The 18,989-nt window shown below is 45.1% G+C and overlaps 1 protein-coding gene across 1 annotated transcript in view; it reads left to right on the top strand.

Annotated features, from left to right (window-relative positions):
* The window catches only part of SMOX (spermine oxidase), a 111,292-nt gene that overhangs the window by 21,577 nt on the left and 70,726 nt on the right, over positions 1-18,989 (top strand). The window lies entirely within an intron of this gene.

Raw genomic sequence — 18,989 nt, 5'->3', positions numbered from 1 at the left:
GATTTTGGGGGGGGGGGGGACCCGTTACTATACTGCTGGCACTGCTCACTACTCCAGGCCTGCATACATGAGATCAATATTAATAAAACATTGTTAAGTTAAACTAAATCAAGTCTGTGCTGTGCAAGCAATAAACATTATCGCTTGAAACTCATTCCTGCCAGCCTGCCATGATTATAAATCAACCTGAAGGTTAGCCCCAAAGTAGCAGGCATACAACCCTGCCAATTCCAGGCATTCAGAAATCCTGTGACAGGCCTCCAAAAATCATGAGATTTAAAAGATAACAGTTTTAGGTTGGGTTTTATTTAACTTCTGGCTTTGGAGTGCTGGGAGTATATGTCTATATGCTTTATTCTTAGATCAGGCAGGCTAGGAAGTTTCTGGGAGCTATACATGCGTGTGTGTTTTAAATGAAAACGCAGATCATTCCAGGAGATGGGCTTTTTAAGACACCACCCAGTGAGAGACCCAGTAAAACGGTGAGCGTTGGCAACGCTATTTGTCTTTGGAAATACATAAAAGAGATCATATCAAGCAAGGCAGGACTCAAGGGTTGTCAGAGTTGAACAGAGCTTGGACCACCAAACTTTGGATTGCTGATCCCTGTTTAGCATCTGAATTTCAAACAGGATCTAAACAAAGCAATGCCTCCTAGCCTTGATGCAGACACCTTTACACAGTGTTGTGGTTGGGACAGCAGCCAACAGCAAGGGAATTACATTTACCCTTGCACATGAGCGTGAGAGCAAACTTGGGAGATGCCCTTCCCCGTAACTCATCCTTTTCGGACAGATCTAACCTTGGCCACAGACTCTGAGAGGTACCACCCATCGCTGATACAGTGATCCAAAAAGGGTTGGGAGAGGGGTATCTGAGTAGGATGCTGGCCCTGCCCATAAGGGTCTTCCTAGCATCTAGCCAGGAGAGCATTTTGCTCTTGAAATGGGATTGTGCATTTCTTTGCTTCCCAAGAGAAGGCCTGAATGCCTCCTGACATTGGCTTTCCAGCAGCGCATGGCTTTCTGCTCTCCAGTGCACCTTTGCCTTGGAAAGTAGCCCCACACAGATGAGGTTTTCTTTGGTGCTGCATTGCAGAGGTGCAGACAGAAGTTACCTGGTGCAGACCTTACCCTAGACTGAACAGAAGTGCGCTGTTGGTTCAGGGGCTGGGGTGGGGGGAGAACCAGCTGTGGGCTGGGAGCCTGCAGGTTCCCACAGCAATGGCCAGGGCTCTCTGCCAGTGCTTGCTGTTCTCAGATTGGGAGTGGGGAAAGACAGCAGAGGGAGCTCATTCTTGGGGCTCCCCAGCTGGTGCTGAAGGGTGGGGTGGGCGAATTGGAGCCCTCTCACTTGCGGGGAGGGGGTGGGGGGACTCCAATACACCTACCTCATCCTCTGGGGGAGGGGTGAAAAACACCCAGACTGAACTCACTCCACTCCCTTTCCCCCCTCCCATTCTGAAAACAGCTGCGCAGACACAAGTTACAAAAGAGGCTACATTTTGAAATGTCTTTAGCTGATACCTCATGCAATGAGGGGCCAGATTTTCACCCCATCAACCTATTTTTGAAGCTGTCTGCAGCTGTGTACTTGTGTTTGGTCACAGGTATAAACTGTCCTGTGGCCAGATAAGGTGAAAATTGTCACTTCTGTCTGCACTCTTGGCAGATGATCCTGATAAGCAGGTATTTGCATTACCTACCAGTGTTTGGTAGGCAACGTGACATCTCTCCTGTCCTCTAATGGGAATTCGCTGCCCACTGCTGTAAACACACAGCTTCCTCCTAATGTCAAGGAGGCTTTCACAACTTCTTGCATGACCACAGTCGACATGTGGAAAGGATGACGATGTCAAGAATGGTTGCCAAGGCGACAGAATGTCATGGTGCGTGCACCCACGAAAGGAATGCCGTTGTGGTTCAGGCCCGACGTCCGGCTTCGTTCTGAATCAGAGCTGATTTCTCTTCAGGAGCTGGATGAGCTCCAAAGCGACTGCAGGCAAGCATGAATGTACGCTGCAGAAAAATCTCTCCCAGGAACTACACGCGCTCTGGGAAAAGGATTTTCAGACCAGGGAAACACAACAGCGTATGGGAGTCATTGGATTCCTGGACCTGCATAGCCTCATCTTGGAAACATGCAGCGAATGGCAGCATCTGCTTTGCAAAACAAAGAGAGCAGAAGCAGGAAAGGTGCAGAGAACAGCAAGAATATCATTAAAAGCAAGGGGGAACTGTTGTAAGGGCTTATAAAGGACAGCTGTACGTAGGGTCTGATTCTGTGAGTATGCAGCACCTCTGGAGAATGACCGAGTGCCTTCAGCTTGCACAGACCTCAGCGGGTCTCAGCACCCCCCTCACAAAGTGCTTCATTTCAGGGGGACTTTGTTCTATCAGACAGCACCAAGACTAATGGGTGGTCCTGAGCTGTATGTCATATAATAAGGGACCTCAATATAAAATTAAATGGGCAACTGATTTAAAAAAGGTTAACTGAGACGTAAGAACATAAGGCACATTTTTTACTTGATGCATTGTAATGACCCAGGCCGTGTGTAGATGAAACAAGAGGTGTGTGTGCACAACACTTTAAAGTGGGCTAAATGCTTTTGCACCGCTTCAATGGTGTCAGTGTTTGCGTGTGTCGGCAGCGTATTGCACGTTAATTCAAGCCGTTGTAGGATATTCAGCGGCGTAATGCACCTTTAATGACTTGGGGCACAGCAAACTAAAAGTCCTCCAAGGAGGTTTAGTTTGCTGCCCCTACAGCCGCAGAGCGAAGAACTGGGCTCCGTACAGCTCTGTGGCTCTGCAGGAAGCCCTGCAGGCAGCCTGGCAGCAGCCCGGGAAAGCAGGCTCCACCCAAGAAAAGCGGCAAGCCTGATCTTTTTTTTTCCCCCTGGAGCCTGACTGTCTGCCTGAGGTGTGCAGGGGCCCGGTGCTTCCCTCTGATGCTGTGGTGCCCTCTGGGACTGCCCGAACCAGGTACATGGCCACCTGGGTGGGGGCCACTGCTGCCACAGCCCCCCACCACAGCCCAGGGACTGGCAGCTTGCCCACCCCACCCTGCCGCCGGAGTGGCAGGTAAGTCAGCAGGGTGTGTGCACGACACGGGGGGTTTAATCAGCCCTACATTGAAGCAGTGTTTTTTAAAACCCACCGCTTAAATCTAGGGCCCCCGTTTTGTCTACACATGCCTCTGAATAGTATACTTCTGTTCTCTGCAGGAAAGGATCAGAACTGCTCAGCTTGTGACATCCATCTTGTTGGGATTATAGCTAAAAGGACCTCTTCTTTAGGTCATGCGGCCTGTGTTTGTGGGGCAAAAGGGACCTGAGGTCTCTCCTCCTGTACCCCTGAAGTGTCAAGTAGCCGCAGCCTCAAGCACTGTCGTAAGTGGGGAGATGGTCAGAGGTTGTTATAGCATCATCTGTGGGGTTTCCTGCTAGTTAGAATGAAGCATCATGCCTAGAGGCGTTGTGGCATGTCCCTTCCAAGACATTTTCAAGAGCAAGTTGGATAGGCGCTCAATTTTCAAAGAGCAAGTTGGACAGGCGCTTGACTGGGATGGTCTAGTCAGGCATGATCCTACCTTAAGCAGGGGCTGGACTCGATGACCTTCCAGCCCTACTTTTCTGTGATGCTATGCTATCGAAACAGGGACATCTGTAAGCAGTGTCCTTATTGTGCTACCTAATATTCAGACGGCTATCAGTGTTTCAATGTTCCTCCTTCAGACTATCCATCAGCACTGTCTGAAATCATAAATAATCCCCTTGTGGCTCAGGAAAAATTGTTCTTAATAGGCTGTGCTTTAATTAGCCAAACTCAGATTTAGGTTGTTTTTCTTGTAATCCAAAGCAGTTGATAGTCACCTAGGTCCATCTACAGTACCATCATACCGCTGCTGAAGGTAGGTGGACCTAGGCGATGGACCATTACCTGACTGCAGTGTGGTTGTTTCCAGGGGCCCTATCTGAGCAGTCTTGGCTTGATTTATTCTGAAGAATGATGTAACCTCTTCTCCGAATAATAATGTGTAACAGGAAACTGAGTGCAGTTTGCATCCAACCACAAAGGAGGCAGAAATCCCAGTTCATTAGGGACTTTGTGGGTACATTATGCCAGTTTAATAAATCACTTAGCCACGTGCTTAAACTCGACTGACTTTCCTGGGACTTGAGCATGTGTTTAACGTGATGCGCATGGTGGTGGAGCAATGCTCAATGCCTGACATGACTGAGCTCTGCCTAAGCGGCCAGGGGCTGGGCCCACTTCTGCAAAGCACCCAGGAATGTGTCCAACTTCAGGCACACGAGCAGGTCCATTTGAGTCAGGGGGACTTACAGGGTAACATCTGCTTGCCTGCTCTGCTGAATTGCAGCCTCAAGGGGAAAACCTCCAATTCATCTCCAGCTTCAAAACTCATCAATGCAGGGGACTGCAAAGGCTTTCTTAGAGTCACTCCAGTCTGACAAATGTTAGCTTTTTTCTTAAAAAAAAAAAAATCCCAAACAAAAGCATGTGCTATCTACAATTGATCTGCGGGCTGTGGAAGCAAAGAGGATTAGATCATTGTAGCTATAGGCTGTGAAGTGTTCGTCTAGCTGTTATAAATAAAGGTCAAACGCAAGGCACTTCTACTCTCGCTGACACGTGGCTGCCCCTTTAATGATTCATAATCTCTACACACTGCTTGGCAAACATAAGGGTGCTTTTTTTTCCCTATCCAAGCAGTTTTTGATTTATACAAACAAAAAACAAAGGCTTTTAAAGGGACAGGGCCACTTAAAATACAAGTTGTAAGTTTAAAAAAAAAAAGCATTTACAGAATTTTGCAATTGATAGAAATGCTTCCATGACATTTTTTTGATGCAGCAGGGGAAGATGCCTGTTTTTAGGAGAAACTCTTCTTTGCTGCGGTGGTAGCCCAAAATACTGTAAGACAGAGGTAGGCAACCCTCGGCACGGGTGCCACACTGTGGTACTCAAAGGCATTTTGCTTGATACTTGTGGTTGGGGTGGACGGCAGGGAAGGAGTCGGGGCTGTGCTGCCATAACAAGAATCGGGCCACTCATGGCTCCCCCGCCGTCTGCCCCCGGCACACCAACATCTTACAAGTCGAGGTTGCGGGTGTTTTTGGCACTCTGCCCCAAAACGTTGCCGACCCCTGCTGTTTGAGAACAAGAAGGGGAAAGTGATTGGAAACTGTGCAGCAGGAAAGCAGTAATATCTTGTACTTATTCATAGATTCATAAAAGTAGGGTCGAAAGGGACCTTGTAGATCATCAAGTCCGACCTCCTGCCCTGGGCAGGAGAGAAAACCAGGCTCAAATGACCCTAGTCAGGTAGACATCAAGCCTCCTCTTAAAGACCCCCAGGGTAGGAGTCATGAAAAAACACACCACAGCACCAGACCACAAGAGCAACCCCACCTCCCTGCAAGAGCAAACCCATCTCCCTACAAGAGCAAACCCACCTCCCTACAAGAGCAACCCATCTCCCTACAAGAGCAAACCCACCTCCCTACAAGAGCAACCCATCTCCCTACAAGAGCAAACCCACCTCCCTACAAGAGCAACCCATCTCCCTACAAGAGCAAACCCATCTCCCTACAAGAGCAAACCCACCTCCCTACAAGAGCAAACCCACCTCCCTAGGGTCATGCCTGACTACTTTTATTTCATTTATGTATCTCCATGCTTTACAAAGCTGTATGGTTGTTGGCTGCTCTTGATTTTGGCTTCTGTCTCCTTCATGTTGTGAAGCTTCCATTTCGAACAGCAGAATTGGATATCTTCCATGCCTGAAGGAAGGTGTTTGTGCCCAAAAGCTTGCAAAGAACAATTTTGCCAACTATTTAGTTGGTCTAATGAAAGATATCACATCTACCCAAAGAACCTGGTTTGACAAAGCTGTATGAGCATTGCTGTTTATAAGTGGTGGTTGAGACAAGAGGGAGAGAAGGACTCCCCGTCCCCAGCCTGGGGCTTAGTTACAAAGGGAAACAGATGAGGTTACTGTCATCATCCAAGGGAGGGAAGGTGATCCTAGATCGAGATCGTTTGTACCTAGATCTTGAGCTATCTTTTTTGCTCTGTGTCTGAAGAGCGCCCAGCACAGTGGTAGTTTGGTCTTTGACTGGAAGTCTTTAGTGATTCATAGATTTTAGGGGCTGGAGGGGACCTTGCAGACCATAGGGTACAGCCCCCGCTTATTGAAGTGCGGTGGCCCAGAACTGGATGCAGTACTCCAGCTGTGGTCTCGCCAGTGCTGAGTACAGCAGGAGTATCACTTCCTTAGTTTTACATGAGAGGTGTTGGTTGATGCATGCCAGCATGTTGTCTGCCCTGCTGACCACCACCTTGCACTGACAGCTCATGGTCAATCCTTACCCCTAAGTCCCTTTTGGCTGTGGTGCAAGTCAGGCTGTCACCTCAGAGCCTGAGACAGATAATATTAAATGAGTCGACAATGCTTGTGATTTTTTAAATTCTGTTAGATTTAGTACCTAGTGATGCAAATAGCATGAACAAAGAAATCATGTTTTCAAAGTCTGGCATTTAAACAGTCTCAGTTAAACTATTATATTTTAAGTGCATTTGTAACTTAGTGCGCCACAAAGAACCATGCAATATCCTGCCAGGTATCCCTCCCAGCATGTGGATTAGTACAGCATCATGCCATTTCATGGACCTGGTATGCATGAGATCAGATGCACTGCCCATGTTAAGCTAACTTGGTCTATCTTTGTTGTGAAGACATCCCCTACATCTATATTTTCTACTTTCCCATGGCATATTTTAATTTACAGCCCACTGAAACACAAACCTACTATGATTTAAAGCTAATTGACTAAAATGATAGCAAGGTAATGGCCTGGAATACTGCAATGCCAATGTCTTGAACGGTAGCATTTTATTATTTACTAGTGTAAAAGCCCGTCAAAAATAGGCTACTTGTCAAAGGGTACCACATTTCTGTTATCCACTGTGTCATTACCAACTTGACCTGTTCTGCCTGGTCTTCTTCTGTACAACGGGTATCCAGCAACATTTCCAAGTGTCTCCTCTCTAAACTCCTTCGGATATTTCTTCCGACATTGATGATTTTCTGTGCACGGTGCACTTGGATTCAATCCTCCACATGGTCCGTGAATCATACAACTCGTCACAATGATCTTTGCTCAACAGGCAATGCACTGTTTTATGATCAAATGTTTATTTTAAAGTTGTGGTAGTGCTTGTTGTTCCGATTCATCATCAAATCCCGCAAATACTCTGGAAACAGTCTTCTTGGAGGCAGAATTACTTTACCCTTATGACAGCACCTCTGGAATTGGCCATCTGAAGGTCTTTCAGCTTGGAGGTTTAAAGAGTTACAAAACTGGCATGCCACGTTCATCAATCCACAGCTATGTTCCTCAATCTTGTCTTCAGTGAATCTATTGTTGTCTACTCTTTCGGCCTGTCTTCTTTTGTCTCTGCGAACCCTTTGCCTTTCCATTGCATCTCTTCTACGACGTCCTCTTTGCTCATTTGTTTCATTTTGTCTTACTCTTCCCATTCTTTCTGCATTCAACTGCTGTCTGTTCTCTGCTTCACCTTGGTAAGGGTGTTATGGGTTAACACCCTTACCAAGGTGTTAACCCATAACACCCTTATCAACTCCCAGTGTTAAGGGACAACTTTTGCTTGGATACCGAGAGTACACCATAACTAATTGAAATCAATCATTAAAAGTCCAGCAAATGAGCGCAAATGTGGTTTTTTGAGCGTGACGGCCAGAATGACAAAGATGCAAAGAAGGCAAATTATTATAGAGGATCTTTGTGTTTGTTTATGGGGGAGTCGCCATCACGAAGCATGACCTTATTGTGCTAGGTGCTGGACAGGCATAACAGAATAGTACAATCCCAGCCCCAGGGAGCCTACAATCTAAGAGGAGATATGTAGCAGGCGGATACAGATTGTCAAGGAAGCCCAAGGAAACAGGGAGACAGTACTGGCCTTCATGGCAATACCTGGAGCAAATCAGCAGCTCATTTGTTTTTAAATATCTTTTGTAGACATCAAAGCAAAGACAAATTTTGAGGAAGGATCTGAAGGGGGATAATGGTGATATGGGGCATGGGAGGAGCAGTGAAAGAGCCTTTTTGTAAATCTAACAGGTTTGTGGTGGAGGAGGCATTACAAGCTGGTCAGAGGTGGGAGTCAAGCAGATGGGTGAAAGGGAAGGTGGGGTATGCCGTGGAGGGCTTGGATAATCATCGAATCATAAGACAAGCAGCTTATTTGTAATAAAATGGAGGAGTTGGTAGAGGGATATGAAGAGAACGGTGACAGGTGCAAAGTGACAGACCAGGAAAGTGATCCTTGTAGCCCAACTCTAGATAGATATGAGCAGAACAAGAACGCATTTGTCATGGCCAGGCAATCAATCTTAGCGAGGGTGCAACAACTCTGCTCAGTCTCTTGTTCTCATTTAAAAAAAATTCTTGACCATCAATTTCCTTGCTGAGAAATGGGCACTATTTAGAGCTGCATTGAGATGCATGAGCTGGGAAACGTTTGAGAACCTTAATTCAGTAAGAATCAGACGTTTTGGCTGGGATTTTGGCCTTTGAAAATTAAGTTTCTTTGTAAACTTCTCTAAAAACAACATTGTACTTTTTAATTTGTTCACCAGAGAATTCATGGAGGGAGGAAAGAGCATGGATTTGTGTGTGAATGCACCTGAGTGGATGTTCACATCTGTAGTTGTATTAAGGCAATGCTTGCAGTTCCCCTTTGAGATGAGGACCCGTTATGACAACTCTTGCCATAAAGAGTTCACAATTTAAATAAAACCAGATGAATAAAGGAAGGGAAGAGAAGTGAAGACACAAAAACCCAAGTGACTTGCCCGCACATCAGGCTGAGCAGACTCCTTGTTCTCCACTTTACCCACTGAATTAGGCTTAAGTGACTTTTGCTTCCTAGTCAGAGATTAAAATCAAACCCACATAAATCAGAAAGCAGCAGTGAATCACTAAAGTGCACACTATTTCCCTTGAGTATATCTGAATCTAGCCATAGACTAAAATGTTTCATATAACATGGCAAAACATTTATCTAATAGCTTTGATAAAATGTCAGTCTGGGTTCACATTGTGAAAAGCAGTTACTTCCTGTGAAGTGTTTGCCCTGCTCTAGTATTCACCTCTGGTTCCCAAATCTCTGAAGCTATTTTCTGAGATACTGTTACCCCATTTGCTGCCCTGAGATTATTCCTTTGCTGTTGGCAGAGCGAAGCCATGGGGTGTTGTTAATGTACTTCTTGTTTAATGTCACAGCAACAGGATTCTCAGTGCCTAAAAACACCTAAAATCTTCCAAATCAAAGAAAAGTAGGGCTGGAAGGGACCTCATGAGGTCATCTAGTTCAACCCCTTGCTAAAGGCAGGATCCTCCCAGCCAAGTGTCTGTCTAACCCGCTCCTGAAAACTTCCAGGGATGGAGATTCTGCAATTTTCTAGGTAGCCTGTTTCAATGCTTGACCAACTTCATAATCAGACTGTTTCTCATAAACTCCATCCTAAATTTCCTCTGCTGCAGCTTGAGGCCATTGCTCCTAGACCTGTCCCCTACAGCCACAGAGAAAAGTCCATCTCCATCACTGTATACTCTCCCTTCAGGTATTTGAAGACTGTTATCAAATACTCGTCCCAACACTTTTCTTCACCAGACTAAGTAACTGTAGTTCTTTTGGCCTTTCCTTATGAGTCTTGCCTCCCAGGCCCCTACTCATTTCTGTCACTCTGTGTTGGACTCTTTCCAGTTTGTCTACATCCTTCTTGAAGCGTGCAGCCCAAAACTGGACACAATACTCCAGGTGAGGCCTCCTCACCAGTGCTGAATAGAGTGGGAGGATCATCTCCTTTGATTTGCAAGTGACACTCCTGCTAGTACAACCTACTGTGATGTTGGCTTTTTTTGCAACAAGAGCACTCAGTTGTCTTATATTCAGCTTATGGTCTCCTGTAACCCGCAGGTCCTTCTCTGCAGTACTGCCACCCTGCCAGTCATTCCCCAGCCTGTATCTGTGCATTCGATTATTCTGTCTCAAGGGTAGGACTTTGCACGTGTCCTTGTTGTATTGCATCTGATTGACTGAGAACCATTTCTCCAGTCTATCTAGATTGTTCTGGATCCTAGCCCTGCCCTTTGGAGAATTTTCAGCTCTACCCTACTTGGTGTCAGCTGCAAATTTGCAAAATGTGCACTCAATCCCATTATCCTAATCATTAATGAAGACATCAAACAATACCAGACCCAGAACTGGGAACCCCACTTGAAACCTTCTCCCAAGTAGACATTGAGCCATTGATGACTACTCATTGAACACCATGGTCTAACCAGTTATGTATCCACATTACTTTACCCATGTTTAGTCTGTATTTCCTTAGCTTGTTAATGAGAATATCATGAGAGAGTGTCAAAAGCCTTGCTAAAGTCAAGGTATATCACACACATCCACTGCTCTTCACACACCAAGCCTGGCGCCTTCTCATAGAAGGAAATCAGGTGGGTCAGACATGACTTGGTGAATCCATGCTGGCTGTTCCTGAACATCTTGTTCTCCTCTAGGTGCTCCATAATAGATTCCTTGAGGACCTTCATGATCTTTCCAGGTATCAATGTCAGGCTGACTTGTCTGTAATTCCTCAGTTTCCTTCTTAAAGATAGGTACTATATTTGCCTTTTTCCGGTTCTCTGAGACCTTACCCACTCTCCACACATTCTCAGAGGATAGATAATGGCTTTGAAATGACCTAAATCAGTTCCTTCAGTACCCTAGGCATGCATCCCATCTGCCCCGGCTGCCTTGAATGCATCTAGTTTCTCCAAATAATCCCTAGCATGTTCTTCTGTTACCCTAGGCTGAAGACCTTTGCATTTGATCATCTTTTTCTTTAAAGCAATAAAGGACGGCAGCCAAAGCAGATTTAGAGGGAGAGAAAATTCAGAGATGTGGCCAAATACTACTCTGTTTACTTATTCATACATACATCTGAGTTTAAAGTGCTGTAACTGAGAATAGAACTTGGCCCAAAGGATTGATGATGCTTTCTTTAATTCCCCTTTTTTGTGCCTCAGTATATACTGTATATGGGATGTGTTCCACAGAAAATTATTTGATTGACTGGACTTTAGGCTGAAATCCAGTTAAATTCATGATAGTTTCTGTGGACTAGTAACCTTATGTTTGGGCACCACTTTCTATTTGTCTACCTGACCATTTGGACCAGAAGAACAGAATTGGCCATAATTTTATCCCACCCCTGTATGCCCTGGCCAGAAGTCAAAGGGCAAGAAGCAGCTTCTGTCAAACGGGGGTTGTGATTGCTCTGGCTATTAAGGAGCTCAGAGGGATTTTCTTTCACAAGAACAGGAATGTTAGCCCTAGCCAAATTTCAGTCGGGTAATTATATTCTGCCTACCAAAAATCTCTCTTGTTCATTTGGATACAACATTTTTCTCTTTCTGATCTAATTGGTAGTATAATGTGATGACTTTCTGCTAGGGGCTGTGTTTCAGTCCACCTGGGAGCATTACCAGCCGATCAAAGTTGAAACACTCTGGTCCAAAAAGGGCTAGACAATGCTACCCACTTATAGCCTTATCAGGCGTATCAGGCAATGGTATGCACCATTCATATTTGATCTCCATTTCTATATTTGCTTAGGTTTTTCCCTTTTGTAGTTTGTAACCTGGATGCACTGGAAAACAGTTTGTTCCTGGTGAATTATAAGGATTTTAAAGTCACAGCAGGCTGAATGATTTAACAAAAGAAAATGTTGTGCCTCCCTCTTAAGAGTAATAAGTTGCTGGTGTTTCCTTGGGAACGAGCCATCAGTCTAGCATATTCAATTCCTTGTTATTAAAATGCAATGTTGAAAAGTATGTGTGTGCGTGCATGTGTACGCATGCATGTCTCCGTATACAATTCTGTTTAGATATATGTATATGTGCCGAGACAGGGTGCAATGTTCCTTAGCCTCCCTGTCCTTTTGGGTGGTTCAGATGGATTTTTATTTATCAGTAGTATCTGGAATCATTGGTGTGGACCAGGACTCCTTTGTACCAGGGACCGTACAGAGAACAAGAAGACAATACTAGCACCAGACCGTTTATAATCTAAGTAGAAGACACAGACAGGGCAATAAAGAGATCCAGGCAGCCAAGGCAACACTAGAAAGCAACAAAATGATGCTGGTCTGCAAGGAAGGCAGAAGTCATAGCCCATCAGCAGCCTAACCATCATCACATTTCCTCTAGGCATGGAGGCAAAGCAGAATTTTGAGCAGGGATTTGTCTTAGGAGGAATGTACTGAGTTAATTTTGCAGACAGTTTCAGGAAGGTCCTCCAAGGCATGATGAATATCATGGGGGAACGCATGAAGGAGTCTGCTTGAAAATATACTAAGTAGGTGGTGGGCTCATCAAAGGACAGAATGGCCTCTTGAACTTCAACAAGAGATGCTAAGTGGGTTTGGGATAGGCTGTGAGAGCTCTGGCATGGTTTTTTACTTTTGCAGTGTGTTGTTATAGGTAACAACGAGCACAAAGGTGATGTTTCTTGCAGTGGTGGTATGCTGTGCTGCTGCTGCTGTCTGCTCATCATGTCTATAAATAATTCATATTTTCCAGTATTTTAGATTCAGCTGATACTATTTTCTGTTCCTCATTGCTACCTGCTGTTAGGTACTAGAAAGGGACTGCTCTTCAGGAAGTCCACCTGGGTCTCCCCCTAGCTGCCCCAGTATCATGCTCCAGAGCTTAAATTTCCACAGTCAAGGCCACCTCCTGCTGCTATGGACCGGCTATATTTTTGCTTCCTTCACAGAGCCACCTCTTTATAAAAGGGCATGTATGGCTGCAGCTGCATTTGCTGAATTCTGGATCTAATTCACTGACCCCATTTGTGTCCTTTTTTGTTTAAATTAGTATTATTTCTTTAAGCTCAGGTCAATCACGCGTGATCTTCCCCTTTTTAGGGATGATAATTTCACACCACTGTGTCCCTTCCCATTGTCCCACGATGATGGTACTCAAAAGGAGCTATGTGAAATGTCCAGTGACACATGGGAACTTATAATAGAATTGTAAAACCCAGGAGAACTATTTTTTTATATATACAGCCCTGTTTTTGTGACAGTGGTCAGGGTAGCAGAGTTTGCACCATTCTCCTATGACCTGGGGCTGTAGCCACCACTTCCAGTTGTTGCTGTTACATTTTCCCTGCTTTATAAAACCTACAACTAAAATGCTGTAACCCTATCTGAATTTCACAGCTGCATCTTTGCAGCTAGTGACACGCACAAATGAAGACACGTTAGATGTCAGCTTGGTTTTTGCAAAGTACAGTATTGTAGGGGGAGGGCGGGAGGAGAAGGGCAGCAGAACAGCAACTAGCCTGGCTTTATGTCTTCCTGTACATTGGTACTTTTCTATTGCTCCCTTTGATTCAATGAATGTGGGGGTGGCTGCAGATCCCATCTCTACACAGTCATAGGAATATGAGTTTGGAAGGGCCCTCCTGGTTCATCAAGCAGTCCCCTGCTATTTGTAGCTACTGCCCATCAAAAACAATATTAAAAAATCAGAGAAGAGCCAAGAGATTGATGACAGGACTAGAAAACATGTTGTGTCTTATAGCGAACGACTAAAGGAGCTCAATTTAGTTTACTCGGCAAAGAGATGGTTAAAGAGTCACTTGATCATAATCTGTAGGTACCTACATGGAGAACAGCAACCGATAATGGGGAACTCTCCATTCTAGCAGACAAAGGTCTAACTGGGACTTGAAGCTAGACAAATTCAGGCTGAAAATAAGGAGGACCATTTTAACAATGACAGAAATGAATCATTAATCAAATTTCCCAAGGTTTGCCACAGATTCTCCAGTACTGGAAATATTCCAATTTTGCATGGATGCTTTTCTAAAAAATATGCTCTCATGTAAGTACAGCCAGTGGATTTAACGCAGGAATTATTGGAGGAAAGTACTGTACTATGGGCTGTCATGCAGGTCAATGGTCCCCTTTCATCTTAAGATCTGTTCATCTGCGAATTTTCTCCAAAAGGAAAAAGTCTCCAAAAGGAATTTTAGCAGTTTTCCTCCTTCCTTGGGGTTTAGCATGTTTCTATCTACAGGAATGATGTGGGACATTGTTTCGGGTATTGATGGTTTACCGTAGTTGGTTTCATATAGCACACACCTCTTCATCCCTCAAGACATCTTGTCAAATAGTTATTAAATTACAAAAAGGATTAGCTTTCCTCTGTGTCGTTGAATTATTGTAGTTATGCATGGAATGGCAGGAAGGCATTAGGCCTGGGAACAAAGGGCAGTCTCGCTGAGAAAGACTTCTGGACTTAATTGTGGACTATTTTGGGATCTCCTTCACACATGATTTTTAATTAAAAATACTTTCAAAGGGAGACTGACTGGTTTTTTTAAGGTCCCAAAGGTGTGGTTTTGTAAAACCTTTTCCACAGGAATTGTTATGAAATCGAAGGGAAAAGGAGGAGGGAAATCACTGAGAGACATTTTTTTGTTCTGTTTTAAAACTTCCTCTACTGTGTTTGCTGTCCACATTTCTGAATTGCATCCAATAGTCCTTCTTTGGAAAACATTAATAGTAAGATTTTGAATTTATTTTAGAGTATGCTTCACACACACACACACACACACACACACACACACACGCAGAGTTATCTTGTAAGTGGTGTATGTTTTTCTTTGACGATTCAAATGCTACTGAAGTGGGAGAACCAGTTATAGAAATGCTGCAATATATATGGATTGCAGGCATACTGTGTGTGTGTGTGTATATATATATATATATATATGCCTTACAATTATCTTTGACATAATTACTTTAACTTTGCTATCTGCTTACATCTTAATGTTTAACCAAAACGATTCACAAAAGACTGCAGAAAACCAAAGAGATAAGACTTTCCAAAATAAGCGTTGGTAAAGTATAATGGATAGTAATGCATAAATGATGGTAAAGTAATTTGGATTGCTTTGAATTATTGTAGAGATAATCGTCTAAGTTATAGTTAGTTTAATTTTTAGAAGTTGTTATAATGTTAACCTGCTAGTGTCCTGTTACCGTGTTTTGAACCTGCAAAAGGCTCAAGCATATGCTAAATTTCAGACATATAAGTAGGCCCTGACTTTGCTGATCCTGCTCAGGTGTCTGAAGTCAAGTATGTGCATAAATAAATTGGCGGGTCAGAGTGTAGAGGCTTTGATCTGTAATACACAGTGAGCACATCTACACAACATGCTTACTGTGGAGGTGCTTAATAAGCTCCGCTGTCAAGTCTTTGTGTCTTCACGTGCGGCTCTATTAGGTTGCAGTACGCTGCTGTATTTACAAGTACTGTCCTGCAGTGGTGTTATTTACCGCGTAGCAATGCACATGTCGATGCTGACAGGGATGCTGGCCCCCTCCTTCCCCAGCCAGCACCTCCACAGCATGTTGAGTTGGGCCAGAGCAGCCCTGAGCTGGCAGGCTGGCCCCTGCCCTGGACCACCTGCCACCTGGGGCTGATCTGCTTGGCTCAGCATACTGCAGATCTGAGCGCACGTGTAAACACGGTGCCCAGGAGCAAAAAAACTCCGGCAAAATATGCACTGGAGTTTATTGCTTTGCATTAATTGCAAATGTAGATGCATGCAGTGTGACTCGTCATCAGAGTAGGTACTGGATGCATTTGGTGTATTTGAGTTGGTTTTTCTGGACATCACTGAATCTTGGTCTTACTTTTAGGCAAGTCACTTAAAGATAGTTTTACCCACCCAATTGGGTAGAGATGTTACGTATTCTGAGTTTTTTCCTCTCCCTCTTCTTTTTTCAGGGATATTTTTCCCTTAAAAACTCTTAGCTCCTACTTATTTTCCAAGTCACAGTTCAGGAACTGGGACATAGTGCCTGCCCAAGGATACTTCAGAAGTTCATTGTTGAATATTTTTGAATAATTATTTAGGTTGATAGAAGTATTAATGAGGGCACCTGTGCAGGTGTTCAGGGTGGCTTTGATATAACTGCAACATATGGCACAGAAAAGTTCAGTGGTATGTATTTATATAACCCACAACCACCAACACAGGGAACTTTAGCGTTCACATTTTTTCTCTTCCCATCAATTTCCCACCATTAGGGCTCATGTGGCAGACCTCCTGTTTTCCACAAGTGTTTCATAATGTCTGGTAGGTCCTCAGATTTGATCTATTTTTGGCCTCCAGTAAGAAAGCTAAATCTAAAGCAGTAGTTTCTCCAGAGGGAGGGATAGAGAGAGATTGAATACCCAACCAGCAGCCTCTTCTTTATATTACTTGGACTTGCAGATTGAAGAATCTCAGCCAGATTCAACTGTGGGAGCATGGTATAGGGAGACAACTCTCTTTCAGATAGACAGGTCCATAGATAGCTAGGACTATAGTCCAAAATCATTTTAAACTTCATGTGTACATCCATAGGCAACTAGTGTAAGTCATGAAGCACTGGTGAAATATGTTCCCATAGAGATATCCCACCTACCATATTTCCTATCATATGCTTAGCATCAGCATTGGTTTCTGGAGAGTGTTATTATTTCACTCCATGCGGGTGCATTGCTAAGCTCAGCTCATGGGTTGACAAAAGGAGATGACAATCGTGAGTTTGACTTCTGAAAGAAACATGCTTACCGCCAAATGGCACATATAAAATTAAAAGCTGGCCTGACCATTGCCATTATCTGTTGTTCTGATAAGAGCGGGGAGGCCAAACTGTGACATTGTGAACCCCTGGTAGACATGCCGCCTCCATCCAAAGGCAGATAGACATCATTCTTGCTATATCTTCCACTTGCTTTTTTCAGCTCACATCACCTCCATCTTATCTGGGATGAGTAGCTGCTAAAAGAATATATATTAAAACCTCTTTAATAGGTTTTAAGCAGGCAATTCACAAACAGAAGCTAAATTCAGCCAATGACTCGTCCTTTCTGAAGACCGGCTTCTGCCACGATAGCAATTACAAGAGGCAAGGGTTTTTTTTTTTATGGTATCTTTTATTAGACCAACTGTATAGCTTTCCCAAATATAAAATTGGTTCAATAAAAGATATCACAAAAAACCCTTGCCTCTTTGTACATGTCCTGGTCCATCACAGTTACAGCACTCTACCCCTACTAAAATGAATTAGCCAATGATGAATAGATAGGGTGAGGAGCACTTGGAAAAAAGGCTGACGTTCATTTTCCTCCCATTCCTTTATTTGTGGCTTGTTGTCTTAGGTTGTACAGACTTTGGGACTGACCTATAATAAAAGGTACTATGGATGGGAGGGTTGCAAACAAACATCCTCATTGCCCAGCCCCAGGCACATGACACACATTGAGGTCATAACATGCCATTCCTCTGTCACTTCCCCAGTTCTTTGTTTTTGCAGTGCCTTCTGGCTTTCTAATCACTTTGATGGGAATTATTCCTTCCTTTCCTTTGGAATCTGGTTTGTTCGAGGGGGTAGATTTTAGGCTGGATATCGTACAAATAATTTACATCTATATTTCTGAGGCTGTTGTGCCTGCCCAGAGTCCTGTTAGGAGTCAATAGCTCTTTAGATATGTGCAAAGCTGTGCTCTTGAAGAGCAGCTGGTAGGGCTTGACTCTGCACTCTTCAGCTTGGGGTCGATGTGCATTTTGTTGGGTATTTAATGTCACAAGACCTTTCTGCGGTTAGGGCACAGGGTCACTGGATGCTTCGCGTCTGGAGTACTTGTCTAGTCCGTCACGGTGTTGGTGTTTCAAGGTTAGCTTTCATCTTGTACTTTAGGAAGTTAGCGTGTAGGGTTTACATTTTTAGGGTGGTGTTTTTGGGTGGCAAGGTTTGTATTTGGGGATGTCACCGAGCACAGGGTGCTGTTACTCACGGGGGTGTGGGCAGCAGCAAGGCAGCCTGCAGCTGGCTGCAAACCTAATTAGGCAGAGCTGCCTGATTGGGGAACAGGGCCCAGCTGGGCCTTAGAAGAGCTGGGCCCTGAACAGAGACACCACCGGCTGAGCGGCTGCTCAGAACGCCTTGGAGGCAAGGGTAGGGGCTACGGGGATGGCTGGAGCTCCTTGTCCTGGGAATGACAGAAAACTGCACCCTGCTGGGGACGGATGGCCTGGTGGGACTGCTCGTGATGGGGTAGCTCCTTCGAAACGCCAGGCCAGTTGCCTCCCCAGGGAAAGGTGAGTCGGGGTGCCTTATAACCCCAGCCCCGACATGCTTGGTGGGTACTAAGACCAAGCAGGGGGAGCCCAGACTCACGGTGAGCTCTGAGGCAGGGCCCAGGTCAGGTGGAGGGCCCTGGAGCAGTGCCCAGACTCACCCTGACTACTGAGGTTGCAATAAGGATCTGTGTGTGGCTCCAGTGGGGCAGGGTCTTGAGCCTCGGGGAGCTATGACAGAAGCTCCTGGGGCAAAGAGGCCAGGGTTATAGCCTAGGGAGGGCAGGGGGGACAGGGCTTGGAGCCCAGAGACGATTTACTAGACGCATAATAAGGCCAGGTGTTAGGCCATGCAACGTCTGCGAGGCATGGGACACGGTAAGGGCTGGTCAGAGCTGTGTATATAGGCCCTAGCCATTGGGGCGAGTAAAAGGGCCTGATTCACATCTAATCGTTAACATCAAGGCATGGCAGGCGAGGCAAGCGGCCGGCTAGCCCTAACACAAGGGGGCGAGCCAACGGTGACACCAGCCCCAGGACGTCCCCTTGTTACAGGGGAGAAACGAAGGCTTGCCCAGGATGTGTATTTTGGGGACCGATTGTGTGTTACGCTGTGTTTAGTTGCGTTCGTCTCGTCCGCACCCGCGCAAGCCCTCACCAGAGGAGCCATTGTGTCGGGGTGACTTGCCGCTTCGAGGGTTGCACGGGGCTGGGCGAGGGGTTGGAGCG

The sequence above is a fragment of the Alligator sinensis genome, unplaced genomic scaffold (genome assembly GCF_000455745.1).
Source record: "Alligator sinensis unplaced genomic scaffold, ASM45574v1 scaffold23_2, whole genome shotgun sequence".
NCBI lineage: Eukaryota > Metazoa > Chordata > Crocodylia > Alligatoridae > Alligator > Alligator sinensis.
Note: the sequence above shows the minus strand (reverse complement) of the source record. Positions and strands in the feature narration are given on the sequence as shown.